Here is a 24,879-nt window from a genome sequence, read left to right on the forward strand (position 1 = left end):
CTTTGGGCCTTTGTACCTGCTGCTTCCTGTATCTAAAACATTCTTCTTGCTTATTGCCTGGCTACCTCCTATTCATTGTTTAAGTGTCCACTTCTCCAGGATGCCCTAGATTGGGTTTAGAGTCCCATTTCTTTGCTTCTGAAACTTGAGTTCAGTCAATGGTACTTGTCACACTGTTTCTCCAAACTCTTCCCAACCCATCCTACCACTGATGAGATTGTATCCTATTCAACTGTCTAAGTCCAACACCTGACATAGGGCCTGACACAGAGCAGGATCAATGGACGTTGGTTGAATGAATGGATGTATAAGTTAACTAATGAATGATAGAACATGCAGATGAACACTGATTTTTCATGTGCTTTGCTGCTTCTTTTGAGGCTGCTTTAAGGCACTGTAACTTTTATGTATAAACCATCCCTGTATCTGCTCTTCTATGACAATATTCACCAACAATGTGTACCTTTGAAAGGTTATGGTACAACTTGTTGTTTGGAGATTTCTGAGAGTAGGATTGAAGCTTTAGGTAAAGTTTCAGTAGGAAAGAAACAAATGGCAGGACAAGAGCAGGACAGCTTGAAACCACAGGGACAGCCAATGAAATCCTCTTACTTTTGAGGCACAGAAATGAAGGTCAGAAAGGTTAACTGGCTGCCAGGGGTCATAACCATGTTAATCACAAAGGGTCCTAGAGCCCAGACCTCCTGATTCCAGCTTATATTTCCTTAAGCAGTGTGGGGCTTTTGTGCTATTACTGTAACATTAGTCTCATGTGACTACTGACCACTTGAAATGTGGTTAGTGTGAATTGAGATGTACTATAAGTGTAAAATCCATACCTGATTCAAAGACTGTAAGAAAAAAGTATAAGATATCTCACACAGTAAGTTTTATATTTTTAAATATATTGAAATAATATTTTAGATATCTGGGTTTAAATAAAATATTGAAATTAAGCTCTTGTTTCTTTTTCTTTTTTTAATGTGACTAGTAGAAAATTTTAAATTATCTATGCTGTGCATTATATTTCTATTGGACAGTATTACTCAAGATGAATTTTAGGTAATGCACAGACAGGGCGTTAAATAAGAGTAAATCATACAGTAATAAAAGTTATTCTCTTCTTTATTTCCCTTTAACTCTTCTGATTGGATCAAAGAGAAATCCTAGTTTAGTACTAGTTTTTCTCTAATACTACATAATTTCCCCTTTTAACAATAAGAAAGAAGCATGAAACTTAGACTTAGAAGGCCATAAATCTAGATAGAATTTGACAACATGGTTTCTGTGTTTGCTTTGAAAATTGCCCTCTATTTAGGTTAGATGGTACTAGTTTTCCATTTATTGTGATGAAATAAGCTTTCATTTATAAATATATTCATTTAACTAAAAAAAGAGTATATTTAAATCAAAATATTAAATAAATACTAGCACAGATAGCACAGAACTGAAGAAAAGTCTTGGCCAAGCTTTGGGAAATAGCCATCAATGTAGTGTCTATCCCTGGCCAGCCCAGTATACCTAGTCTTCTACATGTGATCCATAAAACCTCTACATATAATTTATTAAACTTGACTGTTCAGAGTTTAACTCCAACTTTGTTAAGGCCATTGCAACATAAATGTTTCAACATCCTTTCTTAAACAACTGAATTCAGACATAATTGACCAACAAGGAGTATGACGGTCAAGGTCCCTAAATGGTCATCCTAGGTCACTAGGATGACTCCATTTAATCCCACTCCATTTTAGCCAGCAGAAAATGCTGGAAGTTTATGGAAGTTGAATATATAAGGAACTTTACATTCTGAGTGGGAGAGCTGAGGAGAACAAACATGGAAAAAATTGGGTTGACGAGAAATGAGGAATATATGAGCAAATAGAGGCCAAGTAGCATAATAAACTGTGGAGTGACTGGGCTTAAGTTCTGGTTTGGGCTTGCTATCTCTGTGATCCAGGATAATTTACATAACCTTTCCATATTTTAGTTTCCTTGTCTGTAAACTTGTTAATAATAGTCACTACCTCCAAGGCTTTCTGTGAGGCACATACTAAGTACTAGACCAATATCAGCTATCACCATCATCACCCACACTATCACACAGTGATGTTCAGAGGTGCATGGAGACACATATGTGATTTTAATCTAGAATAGGAGTTAATAAATTGGGACCTGGAACTCAAGAGCATGCAGAAGGTAATATATCACCAAAATGAATCAGGATTAGGTTAAAGATAGCCAAATTACCTACAGGCAGGCAGGCTTTCCTCTCCAAAAAAGGTCCAATCACTGTGGACTATTTCATAGGCACTCTGATGACACTGAACAATCCTATAGAAATGTTTCTTTTTAAGGTCTCTACGTGGCTAATAAATGGGTAAATATTATCTCATTTATTGCCAATGATGACACTTCTATCTGGTTAATTGCTGTTTTTATAACATATTAAGATATTTTTTCCTACAGGATTTTTTGTTTGTTTTTTATTTTATTTTATTTTTTCCATGTAGCAGTTGGGATCTTGGGAAGCTAAGAGGAAGAGAAAATCCCTTTAAATAGCTTTTTTTTTTCCTTTTAGCAATTGCGCTGATTACTGTGCCCTGAGGTTGATGATGATTCTGATGATAGATAAATTACTGTAGCAGTAACTTAGACTAGTATTTTGAACTTGAGCATTAATTTGTGCCTGTTTTGTTCTTCATGTACCTCTCAAAAACCTTAAGAAACCTATAAGCAGTAAGTTTTAACATTTTTGAGGGACTTAAAATTCCATTTGAAAATCTACTGAAAGCCATGGGGTGTGTCTCCAGAAAGATGAATGTTCTCATGTAAAAAGAAAATGTTTATACACAGTTTCATGGGGTTCAAGGGGCCCCTGAAGCTTAGTAACCCCAGACTGAACATTTCTGTTGTGAGGGCAAATAAACCATAGGCCAACCTGGAACTATGGAGATAAATACAGAAAATGTAGTTGAGCAAGGTCCCTGATCTCTGGGGCACAAATATCTGTCTAGGTAAAAGGCAGGACAGAAATGCACTTAAATCTTAATTATTGATGGGAAGTTGAACTATCTGTCTTCCTCTTGACTTATGTCTTTACAGTATAGCATCATTATTAAAAATGCTGTGGGTCTTAGAGAAAAAGATTATCATCAGAGCTTAGTCACAGAGAAGCTGGTTAGATCTTCCTGAAGTCCATGAATGACACCAGGTGAGAATGATTGAAAAGTTTCTGAACATCTAGTTCAAATCATTCATTGATCCAACCATTTATTGTATATGTATACTGTGCCAAGCAGAGCTCAGGGAGCCTGAGTTAATTTTCTAAGGTCACAAAGTTAGCTAGTGGCTGAGCCAATGACTCTATTTTAACTCCTACATTGGGACTTTGTCACCTCATTATATGGCCTCCACAAAAACATGTCATGATGAGATAAAATTCACAGTCCACCAAATCCTACTTTTGTGTAGAGCTATGTACTGACAAAAGAAGAATATAGCTCGTTTGGCATTTTTAAAGAGATAAGGAATTTAAATTGAAATCAAGATTTCAAAACATGCAATGCTTGCCATTAAACAATTTAACCTAATCTATAACTTAAACTGATGTGGTTTTTCCACTGGCCTTGACTATAATTTACTTTTCCTCAATCCTGTTCAAGTATTTTGCCCAATCTGGTGTTCCACAGAACACTCTTCTTTCAAGATACTTTAGTGCACAAAAGATTTTGTGGCCAAATAAGTTTGGGAATTGTTCCATGTTATAGTCTCTGTTTGGTGTGTTAAAAAACATAGAAGAACATTAAAGGTTCTGGGAAGTCCTGCAGTAAAACATAATAGCAAAAATCTTGTCTCGCTTTAAGTCTGTATTTCTCAAAGTCACTATACCTCAGAACACTTCCCTAATGTAACACCTATTAAAATCCCACACAATGGATACTCAGCTATGGAGAATTCTGCTGGAGCTTTACAAGTCTTTGGTCTAAGCTCCCATTTTCCAATGATTGTTGGAAATTCAGAGCCACTATTTTATGAAACCCTGTTGCTTTGGCATGCCTTCCTTCTCATTTCAGTTACGAAAACAATGCTAGCTAAAACCACCCTCTTTTTTCTGAGCTTCAAGCTTTTCTCTCTACATTACACTGGCTTCATGTGCTGCCATCTTTATTCCCATTCTTCTTCCCACCATTTCTATTTCAGAAGTGTACTGTAAGGAAAGAATCATACATGGGGACAATTATTTATTTGATAATAAAAAATTGAAAACAATATAATCTTTAATAATAGGGGGATGGGTAAGTAAATGATCCATGCAATAAAATGTTATCAAAAATCACATTTTTCAAAGATCATTTAGAGATGTGAAAAAGCCCATGTTATAGTTTTAGTGATATACATAAGACACATCATATTGACTGCACCATTCCAATTTTGTAATATACTGTTCTTACTTCCTCTAATTTCAGAAAATCTGAAACATGAAAGTGTTGTACTCCTTCCCTGAAATTATAATCCTTTTTTTCAAATTAAGCTTTTTATACTAAGATGTTTTTTAAAACTGATTTTGGAAAGACTATTTAAACTTTACAAAATTTATATTAGTTTCTTACAGGATTTAATTTTTATAGGTAATACAAAATAATACATATGCAAATCTGTGTAGTGGGTTCTTCACACAGAAGTACCCTTGAAATAAAAGGATGAAATGGATCTTGAATTCTAATACGCACAACTTCTGAATTGCTGATCATTTGTATAGACTCTTTTCTCCTGAAAAGAGATATTTTGATAGTGTGATAGTTTTTATGGTAGAGGAAGTTGGTCCAATGTACTTGAAGGAATAGGAGGCACTTTGTGAGACCATAAAAGAGGACATTTAAAAGAAGGAGCTACTTTACTGCCTGCCAGAACAAAACTTAATAGCTTTTAAAGGAAGATGAAATAATCAGACTCATTATAATGTGATTTAACCTAAATGTATATATGTTTATATATACATGTATAATATATGTATATGTGTAATGTAATGTTACCTTAAATGTCTTGCATAAAAATTTTAACAATTACTAGATATAAGAAGAAATAAAAAATAAGGTGACCAATAATTTTGACATAAAGAAGCCAAAAGAAACAAATCCTAGATGACTCAGAATTTAGGAGTACTAATTTTAAATTAGCTATTAAAATATATGTTTAAGAATTTAAAAGGAAAGGTGTATTAGGAGATATACAATGAGAAATCTCAGAAAAATGAAAACTATAAAAAAGAACCAAATTGAACTAACAAACACACTGTCTGGCACTTAAAAAGTTGACTGGATTGTATTAACAGCAGCCTGGAAACTGGAAAAAAAAAAAAGAAGTTATTGAACTTGAAGATAGGAAAATAGACATTATCTACTCTGAAGAACAGAGAAAAAAAGATTTAATAAAATAGAAAGAATATATTCTCATTGACCATGGGACCTTATAAACTGTTCTAACGAAAGTGTAATTGGGGTGCCTGGGTGGCTCAGTCAGCTGAGCGTCCAACTTTGGCTCAGGTCATGATCTCACAGTTTGTGAATTCCAGCCCTGCATTGGGCTCACTGCTGTCAGTGCAGAGTCCCCTTAGGATCCTCTGTGCCCCTCTCTCTGGCTCTCCGTCATTCATGCTCTCTCTCTCTCTCTCTCAAAAAATAAGTAAACATTTAAAAAAAAGGAAACTGTAGTTGAAGTCACAGATGTAGAGATATTGAATAAGGCAGAAAAATAAATCTGAAAAATTAATGACATAAAACCCCCAATTCTGGAACAGCAGCAACAATCCACAAGCACATCATGGTCCATTTGCTGAAAACCAAGAATAAAACGAAAATGAGAGCTATTCACTAATTTCAGTTTTCCAAACTTAAATATCTCTAATCTCAACATAATTTTCTACTTTTAAAATTACTTCAGGGAGCCTATGTGAGTGATCTTTGATAAATACAGAGAACAAACTAAGGATTGCTGGAGGAGAGGGTGGGGGGTGGGGTGAGTTAAACCGGTGACAGTGGTTATGGTGGGCAATTTTTGAGATGTGCACTGGGTGTCATATGTAAGAGATGAATCACTGGGTTCTATGCCTGAAGCCAAGATTACACTGTATGTTAACTAACCTGAATTTAAATTAAACAAACACACAAATAAATAAATAAAACGGTTTAAAAAATTAGTAAAGAACTTGAACTCAAAGCAAAACTTGCCAAACTTCAAATCCAGTACCTTTATACAACTGTATTTTAGAGAGTAAGACGACAATCTCTTTTTTCCTTTTAGGATTTAAGATGACGGAAATAGCTTAGAAAACATATCGAAGTGTTAATTGACTGTCTTTCATATGAAGTTTACCACCTGTTGGCTGATACTGGTCCAAATACCACCTCTACCCACTCCAGACCATAAGCTCTACACAAGTAAGGGATTATTTTTTGTTGTTGTTCCTTATTCAGGGATATATTTATAGGACATAGAAGAATGACACACAGTAGGAACTTAATGAGTAAATGAAAGAATGAGATCAAAATGAAGGCAGACGTTTCTGTGATTTTGGTTTATACAATATTTGGCACTTGTTTTGTTAACACACCAGACATAATATTTTCAGATGTTTCCTTGAGCTATTCTAATGAACATCTTAGTGTAGCCTGTATAATAGTGCAGCAATAACAAACCTGCTGGCCCAAAGTCAGACTGATAAATAGGTGAGTGATTATTCTTGCATTCACTGCTCACCTATATATTGTTTTATCTGGAGAGAGGAAAAAAAAAAGGGCAATCAAGTTCCCAGATTCTTCTGGTGCCTCTGATTTAGTCTTCTGGCTCTTGCTGGGGCTGTTTGTTCCACAATTTACGCTTCATTTAATGTAGTATCCTAAAAAAAAAAAAAAAATTATATATATATATATATATATATATATATATATATATATATATATATAGTGACTTACTGTATCCCGGGTCCTTAACATTCCTATTAGTGCACTAATGGTCATGTGCATTGTTTCAGAAGTCAATGCATATAGGGAGCCTGGGTGGCTCAGTCTCAGCATCTGACTTCCGCTCAGGTGATGATTTCACGGTTCTTGAGTTCAAGCCTCATTCTGGGTGAGCTTGAGACCCGCTTCGGATAAGCTCGAGACCCACTTGGGGTAAACATACGCCCCCCCTTTTTTTTTCAACGTTTATTTATTTTTGGGACAGAGAGAGACAGCATGAACGGGGGAGGGACAGAGAGAGAGGGAGACACAGAATCGGAAACAGGCTCCAGGCTCTGAGCCATCAGCCCAGAGCCCGACGCGGGGCTCGAACTCACGGACCGCGAGATCGTGACCTGGCTGAAGTCGGACGCTTAACCGACTGCGCCACCCAGGCGCCCAACATACGCCCCCTTTCTGATGAGCCCCACTCCTCTCCCTCTCTTTCTCCCTGCCCCCGTCCCCATGCCCCTCGTGGGATCATCTCCCTCTTCACCCTCGCTTACTTGCACCCTCTCTCTCTCCAATTAAAAAAAAAAAACATTGGGGCGCCTGGGTGTCTCAGTCGGTTGAACGTCGGACTTCGGCTCAGGTCATGATCTCGAGGTCCGTGAGTTCGAGCCCCATGTCGGGCTCTGTGCTGATAGCTCAGAGCCTGGAGCCTGTTTCGGATTCTGTGTCTCCCTCTCTCTCTCTGACCCTCCCCAGTTCATGCTCTGTCTCTCCCTGTCTCAAAAATAAATAAACGTTAAAAAAAAATAATAAAAAAAATAAAAAAATCAATGCATTATATTATCAGAGTGTAACCAAGAAAACAGAAACCACCTTAAGACTTTCCAACACAGTGAATTTAATTCAAGGATTTATTACACAGGTGATGGAAGTTCTGAGACCCACAGAGGAGGTAGTAAGGTATTCCAAAGTTAAACAGCAGGAAATCACTACCATCTCTGAGCTAGAAAGATAGAACATGTAGTGGTATTAATGCCCAGGGAGTCATCAGGTGGAAGCTGGAACTAAGACAAACCTGCTGAGCCATGAAACCAAGGAGCTGTAGCCATAAAGGAGAAGCAAATGTTGAGAAGATGCCTCAGGTAGAGAGGCAGGAAGAGAAAGGCCCTGGCTTCTCTCCCACCCTATTCAATCTCTGACCCGTGTCTTTCTTTGTCAAAACTCAGCCAGAAGACAGCTGATCTGGGATCCTGGGAAACACGGACTGCAGGGCTCAGTCTCTCCCTCTAATGGAGAGCTGAGCTGGAGAAAGACAAAGGATGGAGCCACAATGCCCAAGCTCCTAGCCACAGGGCCTATAGGTATATCAATTTTTTTCCAAAATTTAAAGTAGTTTTTCCCAAAGCTTCTATGTTTGGTGCCATGTCTCAATGGTTCCACAATTCCAAGTAATCATTTTCTTTTGGGGGCTGGGGGAAACCTTACAGGACTATCTGGTGGCGACCATTGGAAACTAGAAGAATCTTCTAAAAATAAAAATTACTTAATGCAGCCCTTGCTCATCTCATTATGGATTTTTAGACATTTGACTGAAATATGCCAATAAAATAACTTTTGAAATGTTCCCTTTTCCAAGTTTCTGAACCAGAAACAGAAAGCTTATCTTCCTGTTAAGCATAGGCTACTGTTGTGGTAGGCTCTTAATCTGAAAAATGTAATGAAAAGAAAATGCATCATGCTATGAAAGCTGTTTGAAACTTGTATTGCTATAGGACCAACTCTAAAAGATTCCTTAAGATTCTGAAAATCAAGAAAACCAAAGAGGAACTTAAATGCTTGAATCCTTATCTTTCTATTGCAGATCATGTCATTGGATACTCCAGAAAATGAATATGTCTTGAAGTGCATGGAGTGTGTGATTAAATCCCTGAGTAGGGTGAGTATGACATAATAATGCTTGACAAGTCCTTGAAGCGTTTAAATAGCAAGCAAGGAAGAACATGGTTTCCTGTAGCATAAGGAGTTAGAACTTGAAGTACCAGAATGGAATTGGCAAATGGAAACACTTGAATGGCTTTCTAGAAATATTTCCTAATGCAGTCATAAGTTAGGACAGTGGAATTGGTTTTCCAGAGGGGAGTGATTGGAACAGGGGTTTCTGAAGTAAACAAAGAAAAAGCATCAGGGAATATACCTAACAAGTCAGCTATTATTAACTCTTTTCTTTAGGTCCAGCATTAGAAATAACAGTGTTACATCTGCATTCAGTAAAGTACACATATTATCTTATTCAGTCCTCAGGTGAGAAATTAGGATTTAGAGAGGTTAAACATGGCTTGTTCAAAGTGCATACCAGTTAAGTGTTAGAGCTGGGTCTCCAACCTAGGCTCTCATTCAACATCAATACTCTTGCTGCTACAGTACAGAACCTTGGGATTGGGAAGAGTCACTCACAGAAAATCAGAGCTATGGTTGGTACTGGAAGAGTTCTATATTTTTGGAGTTGATGTGGATTTATCTACAACGAAAGGAAAATACCACTCCTTTCTAAACATCTAGGGAAGTGTAACAGACAGAGTTCTTGGTTTTAGAGAACAAAATATGTTCTGGATAGTTTAGGCCGAAGGAGGTTTATTACAGAGCATAAGGTAGTTTACAGAATGTAGCAGTGGCTAGAGAACTGAGTAGTTCTGCTACTAAAATTTGTGGGATTTGGGGCAAGAGTATGAGTAGATACCCACATAACATGTCTAAGTACTCAAAAGTTAAACATCAGCTTCAGATTGTTAATAACATAATGTGCTATGTTTCCTGATTGAGAAATTTACCTCCTAAATGAGCTGGAAGGTCAAGATAGACTTTAAAATTCTCAGACTCATTTGGGTTCCTCACCAAAGCATAATGGCATGAGGAAAGCATAGCCCCAGTCCCCAGCCCAGGTTTTCCACCTTCTCATTTTGTCTCTGGCTCCATTCTTGTGCTGTGAGGGACTCTCATCACATATGGGTGGACACTGCACCCACCGTGTCCAGGCTGTATCTATACCCCTGGAAGAAAGTTGCCCTGTAGCCACTCTCAGACCTAAAGGTGTCCACACTGATTGTGTGGCTCACTCTCAGGAGAAAACAGCCCCAGGAAACAGGCCCACAGATACCCTGGAAACAAGTTCAGGGCCAGTTAGGTAAGGAATCTGAGTCTATGATTCCCAAGGCACACTCTGGGACTAGGGCTCCAATTAAGTGTGTCCAATTGACCCCACATATTCCTTACTCAGTATTTAGGGGATTGCCAGAGGAGAGCTAGATAAGAGCCTCTAAAGTGTTGGACCCAAACAAGAGACTCTGTCACCTGGACAAAGGACAGAAACAAGTGTAGGTCCTGCTTGTTCAGGTACAATGCAGCCTCATGAATTGCCAAGCCACACCAAGGGACTTGTTTAGAGAAACCTGACTGCCACAGACACTGGCTGCTTTGTACCTTTGACGCCAGGTACTAACCTATAGAGCCTGCCTCACAGCTGCCTCAGGAGAATCAAACACTACTGAGGTTATGCTGGCCAGAAGGTCCGGTCTCTTGTGTAAGGCTATAATCTCACAATGTTGATTTTTGCATTTCAGGTTTTGTGCGGGTATATCTGCTTAGTGGAACCTAATCAGTGTGGAAACTTAGCTTCAAATGTAGCTTGGTCTTCACAGTTTCTATTACTCTGGAAAATACCATAGAAGTAGATTGAAATGAGTGACCACATGAGACCAAACCTCTTTGCAATATCTTTGGAAAAGCCCATTTATTGAGATACAAATAGAAACAGCTTAGATACATATTGCCTTTTTTATGGTAAAACCACCATTATGGATTTAGTTGTAATGGCTTTCTGGAGTACTCTGCTATAAAGGATTCTGAGGCCTTCTCTGGACTCAGTGAGAAAAAGTACTTCTTTTAATTTTTGATATCTGCCATCATTTTGGGAGAGGCTGGGGTAATACCTATGCCATTTTTGGAGGCGGGACTATGTCTTAGATATATGCAAGTAGGTACCAGGTAGGGTTTGTTAAATGAATAAATAAACTGTAAATGAGTGAATTATAGCTGGGAGCATAGGCAGGAATTAAAGTGATTCTGAGTTTTTTCCACTTTCTAACCCTAATCTATTTAATTTTATGTTACCACAGTGACTTAGAGAAGAAAAGAGATATAATGCAGGGGAATCAAAGGAAGTGACATTTGTAGAAGTTAAGGAGGCAGAAGAGATTCTCTTGACCTTCTTCCCATTCTCTTCAATGTTAGTTAAGATAATACTACCTGCTGTAACAAACAAACCCCCAAATTTCAGGGGTTTAGCATGAAAGAAAATATGTGTTCTTTTTCCCCTAGTAATCTGATGGGGGTGCTTCCTACCAGTGGGGAAAGATGTCTCAGACTGATGAAACTAAATGTCTCCCAGTCATCCACATGCAAAAAGCATATAGGAAAAGGGAGTGGGAGAAAAGGATATGTAATTGCTCTTTAACCACTTGGAGAAGTGACACACATCACTTCTCATATTGCCTTGATGAGCACTAGTCATTTGGCCCCATCTGGATGCAAGGGTGAGGCTGGGACGTACAGTGTCTGTCTGGGCAGCTGCTTCCCAGGCAGAGCTCTAGATCAGTTCTCCTCAAAGTGTGCTCCAGGGACCTGAACATCAGAATCACTGGGGAATTTGTTACAAATGCACATTCTTGGGCCTCACCCAGGATGATAGATTAGGACAAATGGAGGTGGGCCCCAGAAAGCTGCAGTTTAATAAGCCCTCCACAGGATTTCTGTGTGTGTTCTTTTGAAAAGTCCTGATCTCTGGTGGGCAGCATGTCATTTCTGCCCTAGTGTCTAATGACTGCCTTCCGGCACACCCATATTTGAAGCCCCTGCCCCCTGAAGGAGTACCTCCTACTCCCTTAAAAGTCAAGCTTCCTTATGTGACTTATTTGGGCCAAGAGAATGTGAGGGAAATGATCATGACCACTTCCAAGTGGACATTTTAAGAGCCAGTGTATGCTTTGCTACTCTGTCTTTCCTTCTGTCACTGTGAACTGCAATGAGCAGATAACAGCTGCTCTGTTAGCCTAGATCCTGGAGGGAGGTGAGCAGACAACACAGAGCAGAGTCCCAGCTGACTGGCAATGAAGATGCAGCATGAGAAAGACAGAGACCTTTGTTGTTTAAAGCTTTGAAATTTCGGGGGTGTTCACCGCTGTGGCATTGTCCTCACTGACATACCTCCTTTCCTCCAACCTGTAACTGACTATGACTTTTTATGAATGGCTTTGCAAAGCTTATCTCCAAAGGGTTATTTCCTCCTTGGCACGATGTGAAAGAATTTTGGCATGCTACCCACAAGTGTTTCCTGGGGTTTGTACACCTATCCTTTGCCTTCTTTTTTTTTTTTTTTTCCTTTTCATTCTTACTTCAAGTATTGACAGTATCTAGAAACCTTAACCATTTGCACAGTAAAATTATCTCTGGTTTGTTCTGGTATTGGTGACCTGATTTTTCCTTTTTAACATTTGTGAAAAGAAGCATGCAAAATATCACTTACGTAGATTCTTGCTCCATCTTCTAGGTCCCAGTCAATCTATTATCTTTCTCTTCTAGGTTCAAGAATTCAGTTCTATTGGGTGACAATAATTTGATTTCTTGAGAATCCAGCACAAGGGATTCAAAGAGAAATCAAATCACAAGAAACTCAGACCGTTAGATTAGAAGGCTATCTTCTTAAGTGGACTGCTAAAATTGGATTTAAACTTGATCAGCACATACAATAACATACATTACTTACGATTGGCAGCTGGCAGCAGGACAGATAAGTCTGGAATCATCTGTGTAGGGCTGGGGTGGCTAGCAGTGTATGATTTTATTTTGGGGAGGGTAGCAGTAACTTTATATGCCTAATTTTGCTAAGCTTGGGGGTAGTACTAGCATAAACATATTGTGTTTCCTGAGCATGGCTTCCTGGCCAGTGAGGGGTAAGAAGGGCAGGTGGCTTGGCATTAAAATTGAGAGGTAACTAATGTACAGTACAATGTCATCTATCTATCCAGAACTACGGAAATGAGTTGTTCTGGTTACAACATTCATGTGTATAAAAATAGGTTCATTTAAATTATTTTTGGTGAACGTCTTTGAAAATATATGTATGCTTCCCTTCTTTATTAAATAGAACATTCTAATTTGATCTTGTCCTGATGACTCAATCATAAATTATTCTAAAGGGCTGTAACAGAGCCTGTTGAGTTCAGGGCTCTGTGTTTGAACCTGTGGGGGTTCCAGTTTAGAGTTCTGGTATCAATTTTTCAGACTTTTCCTGTCTTCATCAACTCTCAGGCTGCCAGCTGTCACTTTCTGATGCTGCCAGTGTGTATCTCCCTGTGACCTGCCTCCAGGATACCTTGAACTGGGAAACTAAACAATCATGCTCATTAAAGTTGTGCCTAAAATATGAGCAGATCAACTCTAAATGTGAGCCCCAGGAACATCCCGATGTGAATAAAGTGCATGAGTTTTATTATATCACTTTGCTTTATCAGTGACCCACTTTTCTTTTTTCTTTTATTTTCTTGATTTCTTGTTTTCTGTCTCTCTCTCTCTCTTTTCTTCCTCCCTCCCTCCTTTCCTCTCTTCCCTCCTTCTTCCTTCCCTCCTTCCCTCCCTCCCTCCCTCCCCCTTCCTTCCTTCTTTCTTTCCTTCCCTCCTTCCTCTATCTCTTTCTGTCTCAGGAAAGTAAGATTGTTTCATTACCAAGTTTCATCCAAGTGAAGTATTTCTTTTCATCAGGTCTATTCTGAACAAGAATGGTAGAATATTGAGTAGAGGTGGGATGTAATAGCAATATGGGGCTAATGAAACACCTAGTCATAATACTTTGCATTTTTAAAGCTTTTTATATTGCTCAGAATGTTTCTCCCTACTGGCTTTTGCATCTGTCATTTTGATATAATGCTAATATTACATCATTTTTATAGTCATAATGGCTATAAAGTTGTCTTAAACTAACCTTGCTAATAAGTTAAAAAAAAAAGAGTTAATCTTACAGAGAAGAATTAAAAATGTCTAACCTATCACTTGTTACCCAAGGTGGGTAATTACTATAGGCCCCTTTCTCCTCTTTGGTTCTCTGCATGGAGGATAAGATAGGGTAAAAGTGTAGAGAAGGTTTGTACATATGACAAAGAAGATGATAGAAACACAAAGAACAGCATAAATTCAATACAACACTTAGAATTTCCTGCACCTAATTCCTTCTGAAAAGCATTAGCAAAGGCTCTTCAAAGCCGTGTCTTTCTTGTCAGTTAGAGAACTTTGTATTCTATGAGCACCTGGATTGTTAAAATGTGTGTGATAATAAAGGAAATGACCCCTGCCACCCTGTGCCTCAAATGGGCTTGTTTAATGCTTGGAGAAAACCATTCGGCCACACACAGAAGAAAAGATGTGCCCTTTCAGTTCTACCACTGACAGATGTGGAAGGTATGATTTATCACATAAGGCCAGGACCTTTTGTGTGAGTGGGATTGCACTGAACATTCCAGACCTTTTTTGTGCCCCCTTTTCTCTGCATCAAGCCATGACCTGTGGCTTGATGCAGGGATGTGGGGAGAACAGAAAACATATGTTTACAGTTACTGAAGTAGTGGTGGAGGGTTGTAGATGACTTGTCAGACCTATAAAAGCTGGGCATGAAGTCTCAGAAACCAAAGGCTGCCTGGCTGGGATGGGAACATGAGGGGCCATGCAAAGCATGAAAGGAAACCACCATTAAATGAAAACCAGTCCTTGTTCCCATATGATAGCATTCCTGCTGGTAGACTTGGTCTCTGGGGCTGTCTTCTGGGCTCTAGGCCCTCATAGAAGACTGAGGGGTAGGTGGGTTTTCGGAGCAAGTAAACCAACTATGGCCTATTTCATGGAGGAGGAAGAACAAGAATTGATTTTCCATCCATCCATCCATCCATCCATCCATCCATCCATCCATTCATCCATTCTTTCCACACAGAAGCCAGAATAATTTCCCAAAATGTACATCTGGTCATGTTACTCGACTTTAAAATTTTTCCCGGCTTTTCCATCAGAGTGGTCTAGATTGCTGCATGTGACCTCCCTGGTTCTGCACAATGGGGCTCTATGCACTTCTCTGGTGACATCTCTTATCCTTTCCTCTCACCTCTCTATCTATTCTACACTCCTGTTGCACAAGTTTCTTCCAGTAATTTGAAAGAAATCATGCTTTTTCTTGCTCCTGGGGCTTGAGCAAGTTGTTCATTTTATTTCTTGTCCCTCCTTTGTTTTCATGACCACTGTCTTCTGTCACATCCCTCAGGAGATCTCACTTTAAGGGAGCATTGGGTCCTGGCGTGAGGTGCTCTCATAGCACTCTGTAGTCTCCCATCAGGGCCCAGGAGTAAGTGTTACTATCTTTATTGCATTTATAATCCCACTATAACCTAAGCTATTTGAAGGCATGAGTGATATCTATAATACCTAGCACAGAGTCCACCACATCATACGAATTTAGCAAATAATTTTTGTATACAATGTATGACTAAGATCAGCAATGTAGTTTATAGATTGCATCTTGTTGTCAAGCTATTTGTATCTGTATTCCAGTGTCACCTCTTATTAAATTCATGACATTGGGCAATTACTTCATATGCCTTTGCCTGGGATTTCTTATCTGTGAAATAGGAATAATAGTATATACTTCTTAGAATGTAGCTAAATGAGATAACACATGGCAAGCACCTCGACTAGTGTCTAGCACATAGAATATACTTATATAATTATATAATTATAATTAAGTGTCTTCTACATGCTCAGGGTTCTGGACTTGAACCTGTGGTGGAATACAAAATTATATAATCTACAAGTCACTATAGGGACTGGTTTGATCCCTGTAAACCTCACAGATGCCTCTATGAGGAAAGATGAGTACCAACAGAGGCTCTGGGAGACATCTTACCCTGAATCTAGTTTAGGAGCTTAGGACCTCAATCTCTCTGCTGATCTGTCATGATCTCCTTGACAAGCCCAACTGCTCCCCATCCCTGAGGTCAGATCATTGCTATCTTATTACCTTGTGTCTTTCTTTTCCAGGACTCTAGTGCTTTTGAGAATGGGCCTGTATTTGTCACCAGCAGATCCCATTCTCATATCCTGATGGCTAGAGTCCTATTCCTAAACCCCAGGCCCTGCTGGGGCCAGTCATGCTACTTCTTTGATGCTGACCACATATTCATATAGCCTTTGTCTGGAATGCTCATCACCACACTCTACCTGCCTGACCTTTTGGCCCTCTGTGACACTGCTGCTTATTGGACTGCTGCCTCTTCCCTGTACCTCATGGCCTGTCAGGAATATAGCAGGACCAGCTTTCTACTGCTTTACCCTACTTTATGTAATAGGTCCCTCAATCTGACACTCTATTCTCAGTTTTATCTTGCCACCCCCAGAACTGCTGTTTAGAGAGCTCCTGCCCTCAAAACACTACGCTGTCTTAGGGGACATTATATATGTCCTTAAATGACAAAGAAGGCTAGAAGTCAGAAGTGCCTTGGAACATTGGTGGAAGTTGTATGTTTATTACAATACTTTAAAGTAAAGAGAGGAATGAAAATACTTACGTCTAGGGGCACCTAGGCGGCCCAGTTGGTTAAGAGTCCAATTCTTGATTTTGGCTTTGTCACAGTTCATGAATCCAAGCTCCACGTTGGGCTCTGCACTGAGTGCAGAGCCTGCTTGGGATTCTCTCTCTCCACCTCTCTCTGTCCTTCCCCTTCTCTCTCTGTGTGTCTGTCTCTCAAAATAAATAAAATACACATTAAAAAAAGAAAATACTTATGTCCAGTGAAGTCTATAGTGACACTCCAGGAAAGAGTCAGACTAATAGCTTATTAGACAACAAGCAAACTGTGTCTCCACAGGATAGGACATCATAGGACTCTTGACTCCCTCCCAGCCTTTATTAGGAATGGAGAAATCCTTCCATTAACACCGCAGTATGTAACTATGAGTATAGGAAACAGTCCAACTTTCCACTACAAAACCTTATGTGACTTGGCATCCATCTCATGGAGAATGCCCTTTTGTGCCATCTATGGGATTATAATTGGGATGACCAAATTCTTAGTCAAACCCTATAGTCTGTTGTAGACAGGTGGTTTGGATAGTAATTGAGAATGGAAAAGAATAAGGACACAGAGTTGGAAAAGAAAAACAACTCACTACTGTTTTATTTCTCTGTTAATAGTCTTTAAGATGTTGTGGTAGTTTAATCAAAGTTGGGTGAATCTCTTTCTTTTTAAGGAATCGAGTATAAGGACCAACAACTCTGATATAATCATTCAACTGACTGGAAATGACCATTCATGTTTATTATTCTTTTATCTCTTTGGAAATGTATTTGAGGGGAGAAAGTGTTTCTTCTTCAACATTGCCCACTGAAGGCAAAGGGGGGACATTTTCTTTCTCTTTTCTTTTTAAAAAATCTTTTATTTAAATTCCAATTAGTTAATATACAGCATAATATTAGTTTCAGGTGTACAACTGAGTGATTCAGCACTTACAAACAGTATCCACTGCTCAATGCAACAAGTGTTCTCCTTAATTCACATCACCTTTTTAAACCATCCTCCCACCCATCTCCCCTCTGGTAACCATCATTTTGTACTCAATAGTTAAGAGTCTGTTTCTTGGTTTGCTTCTCACCTTTTTTCCCTCTATGGTCATTTGTTTTGTTTCTTAAATTCCACATGTGAGTGAAATCATATAGTATTTGGCTTTCTGTGACTTATTTTACTTATCGTAATACTCTCTGTCTCCATCCACATTGTTACAAATGGCAAGATTTCATTCTTCATGTGACTGAATAATATTCCATTGCATATATATATTTATACCCACATCTTCCTTATCCATTCATCAGTCGATGGACATTTGGGCTTTTTCCATAATTTGGCAATTGTAGATACTGCTGATATAAACATTGGAGTGCATGTATACTGTCAAATTAGTATTTTTATATTCTTTGGGTAAATACCTAGTAGTGTGATTGCTGGTTCTTAGGGTAGTTCTGTTTTTAACATCTTTCTTCTTAAATTTTAATTAAATTCTAGTTAGTTAACATACAGTGCAATACTGGTTTCAGGAGTAGAATTCAGTGATTCATCATTTACATACAACACCCAGTGCTCATCATAACAAGTGCCCTCCTTCATACCCATCACCTACCTAGCCCATCCCCCATCCATCTCCCTCCATCAACTCTCAGTTGGTTCTCTATCATTAAAAGTCTCTTATGGTAGATGCCTGGGTGGCTCAGTCAGTTAAGCATCTGACCCTTGATTTCAGCTCAGGTCATGATCTCACAGTTTGTGGGTTTAAACCCCACATCAGACTGTGCTGACAGCTCAGAGCCTACTTGGGATTCTTTCTCTCCCCCTCTCTGCCTCTCCCCATCCCTCTCTCTCAAAATAAATAAACATTAAAAAAAGTTTCTTATGTTTTTTTTCCCTCTCTTTTTCCCCCTCCCATTTGTTCATCTGTTTTACTTCTTAAATTACACATATGAGTGAAATCATATGGTATTTGTCTTCTGACTTATTTTGCTTAGCAAAATACACTTTAGCTCTATCCGCATAGTTGCAAATGGCAAGATTTCATTCTTTTGATGGCTGAGTAATATTCCTTTGTGTATATATACCACAACTTCTTTATCCATTCATCAGTTGATGGACATTGGGCTCTTTCCATAGTTTGGTTATTGTTGATAATGTTGCTATAGACATCAGGGTGCATGTACCCCTTCAAATCTGTATTTTTGTATCTGTTGGGTAAACACCTAGTAGTATAATTGCTGGGTTGTAGGGTAGTTCTATTTTTAACTTTTTGAGGAACCTCCATACCATTCTCCAACGTGGCTATACCAATTTGCATTCCCACCAATAGTTCAGGAGTGTTCTCCTTTTTCCACATCCTCACCAACATCTGTTGTTTCTTGTGTTACTGATTTTAATCATTCTGACAGGTATGAGATGATATCTCATTGTATTTCCTTGATGATAAGTGATATTCAGCATCTTTTTCATGTGTCAGTTGACCATCTGGTTGTCCTCTTTGGAAAAATGTCTATTCATGTCTTCTGCTCATTTTTTCTTTTAATTGTTTAATGTTTATTTATTTTTGAGAGACAGAGAGACAAAGTGTGAACGGGGGGGGGGGGGGACAACAGGTCAGCAGAGAGCTATCAGCACAGAGCCTGATATGGGGCTTGAATTCATAGACTGAGAGATCATGACCTGAGCTGAAGTCAAGACACTTAACCAACTGAGCCACCCAGGTGCCCCATTTTCTGCTCATTTTTAAATTGGATTATTTGGGTTTTTTTGCTGTTGAGTTTTAGAAGTTCTTTATATATTTTGGATACTAGCCCTTTATCTGATATGCCATTTGCAAATATCTTCTCTCATTTCATAGGTTGGCTTTTAGATCTGTTGATTGTTTCCTTCACTGTGCAGAAGCTTTTTATTTTGATGAAGTCCCAATAGTTTATATTTGCTTTTGTTTTCCTTGTCTCAGGAGACATATCTAGGAAGAAGTTGCTATGGCTGATGTCAAAGAGATTACTGCCTGTTATCCTTTGGGATTTTATTGGTTTCATGCTGCACATTTAGGTCTTTCATCCATTTTGAATTTATTTTTGTGTATGCTGTAAGAAAGTGGTCCAGTTTCCTTCTTTTTCATATTGCTGTGCAGTTTTCCCAGCACCACTTGTTGAAGAGACTGTTTTTTTTTCCATTGGGTATTCTTTCCTTCTTTCTTGAGGATTAATGACCATATAGTGGTGGGGGTAATTTTCTCTATCAGTCAGTGGTCTGAAAGTTCTGCTTGCATGGTATAAAAAAATAAGACAAGGTTTATGTTTTTTATTTTCTTTTTTACTTTATTTATTTTGAGAAAGAGAGAGAGAGAGGATGAGTGGGGTGGGGGGGAGAGAGAGAGAGAGAGAGAGAGAGAGAGAGAGAGAGAGAGAGAGAGAATATGAGAATGAAAATTCCAAGCAGGCTCTGAGTTGTCAGCGCAGAGCCCAATGTGGGGCTCAAACTCACAAACTGTGACATCATGACCTGAGCAGATATCAAGAGTCAGACACTTACCCAACTGTGCCACCCAGGCACCCCAAGAAAGGGTTTTAATGTTAGACAGATTTAAGTCTGAATCCCTCCACCATTTTTTCTCTCTGAACTTTATCCACACAATGGAAGGAATGGTATCAATCTAAGAGTGTTGCTGTAAGGATTAAATTATGGAATGTATATGAAGGGTCTGACACAATGAATAGTACATGTACAGACATAAGCAGTGAATTCTCAGCTGTTCTTGCTAATTAGGGTCAGTGCACATGGAAGCAGGTGCAACTCAGGAAGAATGCTTTATAGCATGGCCATCTTTGACCACAACTTGGTGACATATTCTTTCTCAGCAGCAAACTCCCAGAACTTGTGTGCTAGCTCATTTGGATGACCTTTTTTTCCTTTATTTTTTGCCTTCTGTTCCTAGATATGCAAAGGTTATTCTTATCTGTATAAATAACCTCGTTTCCTTTATATCATTGATGCCAAAAACTGATGTTTATTTAATTTCTTGTTCAAATTTAGTACACTGCCTGATATGCTTGTTATAACAAGCATAAGTATTCAATAGATGTCAGTTTTTGAGGATAATGATGATGATTTCTAATAACTCAGTCCTTCATGGAGCTCAGACTTTAGTAAGGATATCACATACATTCCTAAAGAAGCATTGAAGGTTTTTAAGCAGATTAATGACTGTCTGTGATCACCTTTAATGCCTCATTTTCACTCTTCCTCTTCCACAACCAGACCGTAAGACTAGTAGGATTTTCCTTTGATTATGTTTCACAGATCTGTCATTTTTTTCCCTCTAATCCCACTAGGATTTCTAATCCCCAGAAAATTGGCTGGAGATGGTCTGATTTACTATAGTTTTAGATAGAACACTTGGCTCTTTTCTATGTGTCTCTCATTCCTTCCAGGAGACTAACCCAGATATGTTCTAATGATAGTGTCAAGAATCAGGGAGATCAAGGCAGAAATGCATAAAAGCTTTTTTGAGTTTCTGCTGGTGTGAGATATTTCCTATTGGCCAAAATAAGTCATGTGTTCTAGTGGGAAAACATGACCAAAAATATGGGTATAGGGAGGTGTGAAAACATGGGGCTATTACTCCAAACAATCTACTGCTGTCTGCTTTCTGGCCACAATTACTAACATGCTGTCATATGTGAAATATGTTTACTCCCATATCTCAAGTCCTGGCATTATGCTTAAAGTCTAGGGTATTATGATGTACATCAAGTTCATATAAGGTTCTTCTTGAGAAAAAGTCATCTGCCCTATACATATTCACTATATAGTAATGAAATGAGGAATGACCAATACAAATATTCCCATCTAGAAAATGGAAGAGTAGAAAGTACATAGCAGTCACTGGTCCATAGCAATTCTGAACTTTTCTTGGGCATATCCTGTCTGTTTTCCTACTCTGGAGATAGGGAATGTTCTTTTAATAGACTTTAGTTCTGCTCCCTAGGAATGGCCCCCAGCCCATTCTTCTTCATGGCTCTTGGGTCAGATTTCTGGCATGTTGTTTCTTTTCCATCCATTTTGGGTATTTCCAAAGAATATATTGGAAAATACTCTTGATTTTTTCCTATAAAGAATTGAGGACACAAAGGTCTTTCTACAATTTTGACATTTTTCTATAGTCCCAATTCACTTTAGTGCATACTAACAGAACATTGCCAATCCAGCTGAATTTAAAATATTGCAGATTTCCTTTGAATATGATATGATTCTACTCCATGAACTAAAAGCCACATCTTGAATACCTTTATAAGCCTTTTTGTATAGCAGAGAGGTTCTACTAGGCCCTGCCTTAATTCTTTCACAGATATTTATAAGGGCCTGATAGCCACATCTATGATTTCATCTTTTGTCCCCAAGCTATATTTTATTTTATGTAAAAAAGTTTTTAAATTTATTTATTTTGACAGAGAGAGAGAGAGAGAAAGAGAGAGAGAGAGAGAGAGAGAGAGAGAGGGAGAGAGAGAGAGAGAGATTGAGAGAGTAGGGGAGGGGCAGAGAGAGAGGGAGAGGGAGGATCTGAAGCAGGCTCTGTGCAGTCAGCACAGAGCCTGACACAGGGCTCCAACTCACAAACCCTGAGATCATGACCCGAGCTGAAACCAAGAATTGGATGCTCAACTGACTGAGCCACCCAGGTGCACCCCCCAAGCTATATTTTATTTTGAGAAGTTTTTTGCTCCCGAGAGAGGCTAGAGATGAAAAGCAGTTTTATGTTTCCTGCCAGAAAATTGCAAACCCTCTATATTTCCTCTGTGTTTGCTTATAAACTAGCTAGTTTTTTTTTTCTTTAGACCATCTCCTTATTACAGCAGTTTATTAAGCACAGCCAATAAGAGCCAGTAAATATTTCAAGATTTTGCCTAGAAATCACATTGGTCAAAATCTAAAAACTCATTACTACATTTTCTCTTTTCTTTGTTACAACAAGTGACAGATTTACCAATTGTTTCACCACTATATGAAGTGCATGACCATTCTCATCATTCCAGGTTATATAGGCTCCTATGACCAAAAGCCAATGTCACATATGCTATGTTTTAGTGATGGCAGAACCCATGTGCAACACCAAATTCTTTGTCAGCTTGCTACAGTGTATGTCACAAACCATTTCAAAATTTCATGACTAAAATAACAATAATATGTCATTTCTCACAAGTCTGTGGATTGATAGAAGATTTTGCAGATCTTGAGCTAATTTTAATGCTTCAGTGCTCTTATATCTATGGTCAACCTGATCCAGAGTGGCCTTCACTGGGAAATCTCAGCCCTCCTCCAAATATCTCTTACACTGAATTTTTTTAAGTGCTTACATGGAATTGCATGTTCTAGAATATTCAGAGGCTGTATATAAGCTCAGCAGAAAAGGGTACTGTGTTAATTTAGTGATTTCAACCATTAGTGAGAATAGAAGTGGCCCATGTGCCATGTACTCAGAATTTCTCTCTTCATCCCTAAAGTCGTCGAGGGTATTGATTAGATCTCATATGTGTGTGTGTGTATATATATATGTCTATCTATATATATATAAATATATATATAGATGAAAGAGATATATATATGAAAGATATATATATATGAGATATATATATGATATATATATATATGAGATATATATATGATATATATATATATGAGATATATATATATGAGATATATATATAGTGGGTGATATATATATATTCACCCACTATGGCAGCTGATACATATTAGGTGCTTGATGAATATTTTGAATGAGTAATTGAGTGGATATGTAGAAAAAGAATATGCACATATAGGTATGCAACATAGACTAAATTTTTAGCCAGGTATTATTCAACCTGTTCTGATGTTTTTCTTTCCAATTCCTAAACCTACCCTATAAAGCACTCATCCTGTTATACTTTTCCTCAAATAATAGATAGTCATATTTGCCTTTTCCTGTTATTTCAGTCAATGAATGTTCTTCTCCTGTCTGCATGACAGAATGTATCACAGCATCCAATTGTTTCCAAATCATGTTTACTAAATTTGTTAAACAAATGAATTAATGAGTAAATGAATGAGTGAATAAATGAACCAGATTTATGCCATCCAAGGGCAGTGACTTTGTCTATCTTGTTTATTCTTAGCCATTATATCAGTGCCCCATACATGGTAGATGCTTACTAAATATTTATTGGATTAGGAGTGAATAAATGAATGAGTAAATGAGTTAGTGAATGAATTTAAAATAAACAAATCTGAATTCATTATTTCTATTTTTAAGAAGTTCTAGCCTACATTATATTAGGTAGTTCTTTTGTGATTAGTTTTAATAGTAATTTTTTTTAAACAGCCCAGGAACTCAATTCTATTATTATCCCAGTTTGCACTTTTGCTCAAAGACCTTTTCCCAGACAGTGAGAATGAGAAATTGTGCACTATGCTCACCAGGAGCTTCATTTTCAAAGTGAAATATTTCAGAGTTCCTAACAGGACAAATAGGATGTTGGAGTCTTTTCAGACCAAGTGGGGCAGAAAGGACTAGGGTCTCTGTCCTGAGTGGGTAACTTAGGAAATCTCAAAAGTCTTTTTTGACCCTAAATATCTCTTCTCCTGCTAAAACATATTCCCTACACTTGAGAGATTTAGGGTTCAAAGCCATGGTTGTTGGACTTTATTGTCTGACTGAATTCCACTTCTCACTCTCCAAGTGTTCTAATTTGTACAGACTGGGGTAGGTCCCAGGAAACCATTTTATCAATTACCTCATACTCATGATTCTGATATTGGTGGTCCTTAGACCACACTTTTAGAAACACTAATTTTCTGTGTATACGTGTGTGTGTGTGTGTGTGTGTGTGTGTGTGTGTGTGTGTATGCAGAATGCAAAAAAAATGTCATAAGGTGCTATAAGTGCTGTGGTAAAAGTCTGTGTAGGGTCCAGTGGGGACAGATCCAGTCGGGGACAGAAAAAAGGAAATTGCCACCCATTGCTAGAAGTCTCTAGACCCTTGTTTGGAATCTTGGCTGGGTGAACATTTTCTCTTTTGCAATAACTTGTAACTGTTTTAGGATCTATGGAAGGAATGATTGAGGTCTCAAAAGGACTAAGGCATGCATAGAGGTTGGAAATTTTGTTAAGGCTAATTCTTTCCTAGAAAATCTCAGGAAGGTGCCTATCATATGTTATGTATTCCAGAGAACACTCAGAAATATTGTTGATGCTAGCAATAGTGATGATGATGATGATGATGATGATGATGATGATG

General features: G+C 38.3%; 1 protein-coding gene across 11 annotated transcripts in view; it reads left to right on the forward strand.

The window, feature by feature from the left end:
• METTL15 (methyltransferase like 15) overlaps nucleotides 1-24,879 on the forward strand; it is a 289,458-nt gene that overhangs the window by 241,064 nt on the left and 23,515 nt on the right. For 5 of the 11 annotated variants that reach the window (XR_006586464.1, XR_006586466.1, XR_006586465.1 and 2 more), the window contains 4 exons: nucleotides 3,103-3,211; nucleotides 6,301-6,437; nucleotides 8,177-8,311; nucleotides 8,812-8,886. The gene's annotated coding sequence lies outside the window, so the exon portion shown is untranslated. The remainder of the gene's footprint in view (nucleotides 1-3,102; nucleotides 3,212-6,300; nucleotides 6,438-8,176; nucleotides 8,312-8,811; nucleotides 8,887-24,879) is intronic. The other 6 variants (XR_006586467.1, XR_006586470.1, XR_006586474.1 and 3 more) reach the window with 3 other exon arrangements.

Source organism: Felis catus, chromosome D1 (genome assembly GCF_018350175.1).
Source record: "Felis catus isolate Fca126 chromosome D1, F.catus_Fca126_mat1.0, whole genome shotgun sequence".
NCBI lineage: Eukaryota > Metazoa > Chordata > Mammalia > Carnivora > Felidae > Felis > Felis catus.